At 45.0% G+C, this 7,361-nt stretch overlaps 1 long non-coding RNA gene across 2 annotated transcripts; it reads left to right on the forward strand.

Annotated features, from left to right (window-relative positions):
* The first annotated feature begins 4,518 nt into the window (after positions 1-4,518).
* LOC127928959 (uncharacterized) lies at positions 4,519-5,735 on the forward strand. Of its 2 annotated transcripts, XR_008132988.1 has the most exons (4): positions 4,519-4,646; positions 4,741-4,834; positions 4,882-4,975; positions 5,357-5,735. It is a non-coding gene; the product is annotated as an uncharacterized LOC127928959 (long non-coding RNA). The 2 variants fall into 2 exon arrangements; XR_008132989.1 differs by lacking the exon at positions 4,741-4,834.
* Positions 5,736-7,361: the final 1,626 nt, after the last annotated feature.

A 7,361-nucleotide genomic window follows, 5' to 3' on the forward strand; every position in this document is an offset into this window, starting at 1 on the left:
CCCCATGCCATGATTAGATAGTGAACAACCCCATGCCATGATTAGATAGTGAACAACCCCATGCCCTGATTAGATAGTGAACAACCCCATGCCATGATAAGATAGTGAACAACCCCATGCCATGATTAGATAGTGAACAACCCCATGCCATGATAAGATAGTGAACAACCCCATGCCATGATTAGATAGTGAACAACCCCATGCCATGATAAGATAGTGAACAACCCCATGCCATGATTAGATAGTGAACAACCCCATGCCCTGATTAGATAGTGAACAACCCCATGCCATGATTAGATAGTGAACAACCCCATGCCATGATTAGATAGTGAACAACCCCATGCCATGATTAGATAGTGAACAACCCCATGATGATTAGATAGTGAACAACCCCATGCCATGATTAGATAGTGAACAACCCCCCATGATTAGATAGTGAACAACCCCATGCCCTGATTAGATAGATTGAACAACCCCATGCCATGATTAGATTATGCCATGATTAGTGAACAACCCCATGCCCTGATAAGATAGTGAACAACCCCATGATTAGATAGTGAACAACCCCATGCCCTGATTAGATAGTGAACAACTCCATGCCATGATTAGATAGTGAACAACCCCATGCCATGATAAGATAGTGAACAACCCCATGCCCTGATTAGATAGTGAACAACCCCATGATTAGATAGTGAACAACCCCATGCCCTGATTAGATAGTGAACAACCCCATGCCATGATTAGATAGTGAACAACCCCATGCCATGATTAGATAGTGAACAACCCCATGCCATGATTAGATAGTGAACAACCCCATGATTAGATAGTGAACAACCCCATGCCCTGAGTAGATAGTGAACAACCCCATGCCATGAAGGTGTGTTTCTACAGGGTTCAGATCCTTCCCATTGGTTATATCTGACACACGGCTCCTCACAAACGGCTCCTCACGGCTATTTATAAAGGTTTGTTTCTACTGGGTTCAGATCCTGTCTCACGGCTATTTATAAAGGTTTGTTTCTACTGGGTTCAGATCCTGTCTCACTGCTATTTATAAAGGTTTGTTTCTACTGGGTTCAGATCCTGTCTCACTGCTATTTATAAAGGTGTGTTTCTACTGGGTTCAGATCCTGTCTCACTGCTATTTATAAAGGTTTGTTTCTACTGGGTTCAGATCCTGTCTCACTGCTATTTATAAAGGTGTGTTTCTACTGGGTTCAGATCCTGTCTCACTGCTATTTATAAAGGTTTGTTTCTACTGGGTTCAGATCCTGTCTCACGGCTATTTATAAAGGTTTGTTTCTACTGGGTTCAGATCCTGTCTCACGGCTATTTATAAAGGTGTGTTTCTACTGGGTTCAGATCCTGTCTCACTGCTATTTATAAAGGTGTGTTTCTACTGGGTTCAGATCCTGTCTCACTGCTATTTATAAAGGTGTGTTTCTACTGGGTTCAGATCCTGTCTCACTGCTATTTATAAAGGTTTGTTTCTACTGGGTTCAGATCCTGTCTCACTGCTATTTATAAAGGTTTGTTTCTACTGGGTTCAGATCCTGTCTCACGGCTATTTATAAAGGTTTGTTTCTACTGGGTTCAGATCCTGTCTCACGGCTATTTATAAAGGTTTGTTTCTACTGGGTTCAGATCCTGTCTCACTGCTATTGAAGGTTTGTTTCTACTGGGTTCAGATCCTGTCTCACTGCTATTGAAGGTGTGTTTCTACAGGGTTCAGATCCTGTCTCACTGCTATTGAAGGTGTGTTTCTACTGGGTTCAGATCCTGTCTCACTGCTATTTATAAAGGTTTGTTTCTACTGGGTTCAGATCCTGTCTCACTGCTATTGAAGGTGTGTTTCTACTGGGTTCAGATCCTGTCTCACTGCTATTGAAGGTGTGTTTCTACTGGGTTCAGATCCTGTCTCACTGCTATTGAAGGTGTGTTTCTACAGGGTTCAGATCCTGTCTCACTGCTATTGAAGGAGTGTTTCTACTGGGTTCAGATCCTGTCTCACTGCTATTGAAGGTGTGTTTCTACTGGGTTCAGATCCTGTCTCACTGCTATTGAAGGTGTGTTTCTACTGGGTTCAGATCCTGTCTCACTGCTATTGAAGGTGTGTTTCTACAGGGTTCAGATCCTGTCTCACTGCTATTGAAGGTGTGTTTCTACTGGGTTCAGATCCTGTCTCACTGCTATTGAAGGTTTGTTTCTACTGGGTTCAGATCCTGTCTCACTGCTATTGAAGGTGTGTTTCTACTGGGTTCAGATCCTGTCTCACTGCTATTGAAGGTGTGTTTCTACTGGGTTCAGATCCTGTCTCACTGCTATTGAAGGTGTGTTTCTACTGGGTTCAGATCCTGTCTCACTGCTATTGAAGGTGTGTTTCTACAGGGTTCAGATCCTGTCTCACTGCTATTGAAGGTGTGTTTCTACTGGGTTCAGATCCTGTCTCACTGCTTTTTATAAAGGTTTGTTTCTACAGGGTTCAGATCCTGTCTCACTGCTATTGAAGGTGTGTTTCTACTGGGTTCAGATCCTGTCTCCTACCTGTATTGGTGTGTTGATACCAAGTCCTGCCTGTATTGATGTGTTGATCCCAAGTCCTGCCTGTATTGGTGTATTGATCCCAAGTCCTACCTGTATTGGTGTGTTGATACCAAGTCCTGCCTGTATTGGTGTGTTGATACCAAGTCCTACCTGTATTGGTGTGTTGATACCAAGTCCTACCTGTATTGGTGTGTTGATACCAAGTCCTGCCTGTATTGGTGCGTTGATACCAAGTCCTACCTGTATTGGTGTTGATACCAAGTCCTGCCTGTATTGGTGTGTTGATACCAAGTCCTACCTGTATTGGTGTGTTGATACCAAGTCCTGCCTGTATTGGTGTGTTGATCCCAAGTCCTGCCTGTATTGGTGTGTTGATACCAAGTCCTGCCTGTATTGGTGTGTTGATACCAAGTCCTGCCTGTATTGGTGTGTTGATCCTGTATTGGTGTGTTGATACCAAGTCCTGCCTGTATTGGTGTGTTGATACCAAGTCCTGCCTGTATTGGTGTGTTGATCCTGTCTCCTGCCTGTATTGGTGTGTTGATACCAAGTCCTGCCTGTATTGGTGTGTTGATACCAAGTCCTGCCTGTATTGGTGTGTTGATCCTGTCTCCTACCTGTATTGGTGTGTTGATCCTGTCTCCTACCTGTATTGGTGTGTTGATACCAAGTCCTGCCTGTATTGGTGTGTTGATACCAAGTCCTGCCTGTATTGGTGTGTTGATACCAAGTCCTGCCTGTATTGGTGTGTTGATACCAAGTCCTACCTGTATTGGTGTGTTGATACCAAGTCCTGCCTGTATTGGTGTGTTGATACCAAGTCCTACCTGTATTGGTGTGTTGATACCAAGTCCTGCCTGTATTGGTGTGTTGATACCAAGTCCTACCTGTATTGGTGTGTTGATACCAAGTCCTGCCTGTATTGGTGTGTTGATACCAAGTCCTACCTGTATTGGTGTGTTGATACCAAGTCCTGCCTGTATTGGTGTGTTGATACCAAGTCCTGCCTGTATTGGTGTGTTGATACCAAGTCCTGCCTGTATTGGTGTGTTGATCCTGTCTCCTACCTGTATTGGTGTGTTGATACCAAGTCCTACCTGTATTGGTGTGTTGATACCAAGTCCTGCCTGTATTGGTGTGTTGATACCAAGTCCTACCTGTATTGGTGTGTTGATACCAAGTCCTGCCTGTATTGGTGTGTTGATACCAAGTCCTGCCTGTATTGGTGTGTTGATACCAAGTCCTGCCTGCAACACTCCTTAAGGAGTTCCAAACTGCCTCTGGAAGCAACATCAGCACAAGAACTGTTCGCCGGGAGCTTCATGAAATGGATTTCCATTTCCGAGCAGCCTCACACAAGAATAAGATCACCATGCACAATACCAAGCTCCCGCTGGACTGATGTAAAGCTTACCGCCATTGGACTCTGGAGCAGTCGAAACGTGTTCTCTGGAGTGATGAATCTGTCAGTCCGACGGACAAATCTGTGTTTGGCGGATGCCAGGAGAACGATACCTGTCCCAATGCATAGTGCCAACTGTAGAGTTTGGTGGAGGAGGAATATTTGTCTGGGGCTGTTTTTCATGGTTTAGGCTCGGACCCGTGGTTCCAGTGAAGGTAAATCTTAACGCTAAAGCATACAATGACATTCTAGATGATTCTGTGCTTCCAACTTTGTGACTACAGTTTGGGGAAGGCCCTTTCTGGTTTCAGCATGACAATGCCCCCATGCACAATGCGAGGTCCATACAGAAATGGTTTGTCGATATCGGTGTGGAAGAACTATAATGCATTGTGGAGATCCTGAGGGAAATCTATGAGTACCAACAGCTATGGAGGAACAACATACTCCCTCGTGGAAAGATCCGACCACCTCACAAAATAACTTTAACCCGACAAAAAAAGAAAAACAGATTCATCTAAAGACACGGAAGATTTACTTACCATTGAAGTAGAGGCTAGTGCTCTGGCTGGAATCCATGCAACACTGGAACAGTTGTGTGAGGAGGTAGCAGGGCTGGAATCCATGCAACACTGGAACAGTTGTGTGAGGAGGTAGCAGGGCTGGAATCCATGCAACACTGGAAACGTTGTGTGAGGAGGTAGCAGGGCTGGAATCCATGCAACACTGGAACAGTTGTGTGAGGAGATAGCAGGGCTGGAATCCATGCAACACTGGAACAGTTGTGTGAGGAGATAGCAGGGCTGGAATCCATGCAACACTGGAACAGTTGTGTGAGGAGGTAGCAGGGCTGGAATCCATGCAACACTGGAAACGTTGTGTGAGGAGGTAGCAGGACTGGAATCCATGCAACACTGGAAACGTTGTATGAGGAGGTATCAGGGCTGGAATCCATGCAACACTGGAACAGTTGTGTGAGGAGGTAGCAGGGCTGGAATCCATGCAACACTGGAAACGTTGTGTGAGGAGGTAGCAGGGCTGGAATCCATCAACACTGGAACAGTTGTGTGAGGAGGTAGCAGGGCTGGAATCCATGCAACACTGGAAACGTTGTGTGAGGAGGTAGCAGGGCTGGAATCCATCAACACTGGAACAGTTGTGTGAGGAGGTAGCAGGGCTGGAATCCATGCAACACTGGAAACGTTGTGTGAGGAGGTAGCAGGGCTGGAATCCATGCAACACTGGAAACGTTGTGTGAGGAGGTAGCAGGGCTGGAATCCATGCAACACTGGAAACGTTGTGAGGAGGTAGCAGGGCTGGAATCCATGCAATACTGGAACAGTTGTATGAGGAGGTATCAGGGCTGGAATCCATGCAACACTGGAAACGTTGTGAGGAGGTAGCAGGGAGGTAGCAGGGCTGGAATCCATGCAACACTGGAACAGTTGTGTGAGGAGGTAGCAGGGCTGGAATCCATGCAACACTGGAAACGTTGTGTGAGGAGGTAGCAGGGCTGGAATCCATGCAACACTGGAACAGTTGTGTGAGGAGGTAGCAGGGCTGGAATCCATGCAACACTGGAACAGTTGTGTGAGGAGGTAGCAGGGCTGGAATCCATGCAACACTGGAACAGTTGTGTGAGGAGGTAGCAGGGCTGGAATCCATGCAACACTGGAACAGTTGTGTGAGGAGGTAGCAGGGCTGGAATCCATGCAACACTGGAACAGTTGTGTGAGGAGGTAGCAGGGCTGGAATCCATGCAACACTGGAACAGTTGTGTGAGGAGGTAGCAGGGTGAGGGGGAGTTTGTAGTTTAGCCAGAATGAAATTCTCACGCTCCAAGGAGAAAACAAGGCACTCACAGCCAAGGTAAAAATCCACGATTCCAACATGGATCGTCCACTCAGGGAAAACAGGGTGATGAAGGAGTCGCGACTAGACAAATACAAAGTCGAAGCATTCGTGAAAATATAAAAAAAATTTAGATACCTGAGGACGCATTCAATTATCCAGAGGGTGCGATCAGAGAATTCATGCAATAAAACTTGAAACATCTGATAGAGACTGTAAACAAGGTGGCTTTCCAGCGTGAACATAGATTTGGAACGATGAGCTACAAGACCAATGGTCCCCGACCGATCATCGCAATATTTGAACACCACCAACAAAAGGAGCTTATCAAAAGCACGGGAAGGAGCTTAAAGGGACCCAATTCAGTCTCAATTACCAATCTCAAAGAGAGATAAACAAACTTCGTTGGAGACTGTATCCAGTACAAAGGCAACAGAGGGAGAAGGGTAAGCATTCCTTTCTCATTGTGGACAAACTCTTATAGATGGACAGCTATTCCGAGACAGCTCCATAACACCATGGCTGTACTGAATTCTACAGGGACTTCAGGTTACGAAAGAAAGAAAGTATGGGAACTGTAACAATATCTGAACACTGTGAAGTGGATATGAACATACACGTACTCAATTACATTCTTGCTTACACATACGGACCTATGCATACACACACACACCTGATCTCGCTCTCTTCTCTCACTTTTTCTATTGTCGAGATCTGTTTTATTAATTGAATGTGTTTATTGTTTGTCTATGTTTTTTAATGTATTTGTCTACAAGTGTATAGATGTTTACAACCAACAAGGGGAAGATATCAGAATAGGGGCATTGGGGAATAATAACATATTGTATGGAATACATTTGTACTGTAGTGAAGCCTCTAGTTCTAGTGAAGTCTCTGGAGTAAATGCAAGGTCTCTTTCATGATCATGTGAAACATCAATTGCTATGGAAATGCTGGGATGTGTTCTAAATATGAGACATTTGAAGGCTCTATTTTAGATTGTCATAATAACTCTGATGGCAGTAACATTACAAGCACTAATTATGGTGAATTTAGACTGAGAATAGTATCTAGATGTGGTAAGAGGTGGAATAAGTTATTGTTGCTGGTGATTCTCTCATCCAGATTGGAAAGCGGCCGCCGTCATCCCCCTCTTCAAAGGGGGAGACACTCTAGACCCAAACTGTTACAGACCAAGTGAACAAACAGATCACTGACACCACTTCTGGCCCTTCTTTAGACACTGTGTTAACTAACTTCCAGACAAGCTTCAATGACATACAACTCACCTTCCGTGGCCATCCAACTGCTCTTAAATGCAAGTAAAACTAAATGCATGATATTCCACCGATCGCTGCCTGAACCTGCCCGTCAGTCCAGCATCACTACTCTGGACGATTCTGACTTAGAATATGTGGACAATTACAAATACCTAGGTGTCTGGCTAGACTGTAAACTCTCCTTCCAGACTCACATTAAACATCTCCAATCCAAAATGAAATCTAGAATCAGCTTCCTATTTCGCGACGAAGCCTCCTTCACTCATGCTGCCAAACATACCTTC

The sequence above is a fragment of the Oncorhynchus keta genome, unplaced genomic scaffold (genome assembly GCF_023373465.1).
Source record: "Oncorhynchus keta strain PuntledgeMale-10-30-2019 unplaced genomic scaffold, Oket_V2 Un_scaffold_515_pilon_pilon, whole genome shotgun sequence".
NCBI lineage: Eukaryota > Metazoa > Chordata > Actinopteri > Salmoniformes > Salmonidae > Oncorhynchus > Oncorhynchus keta.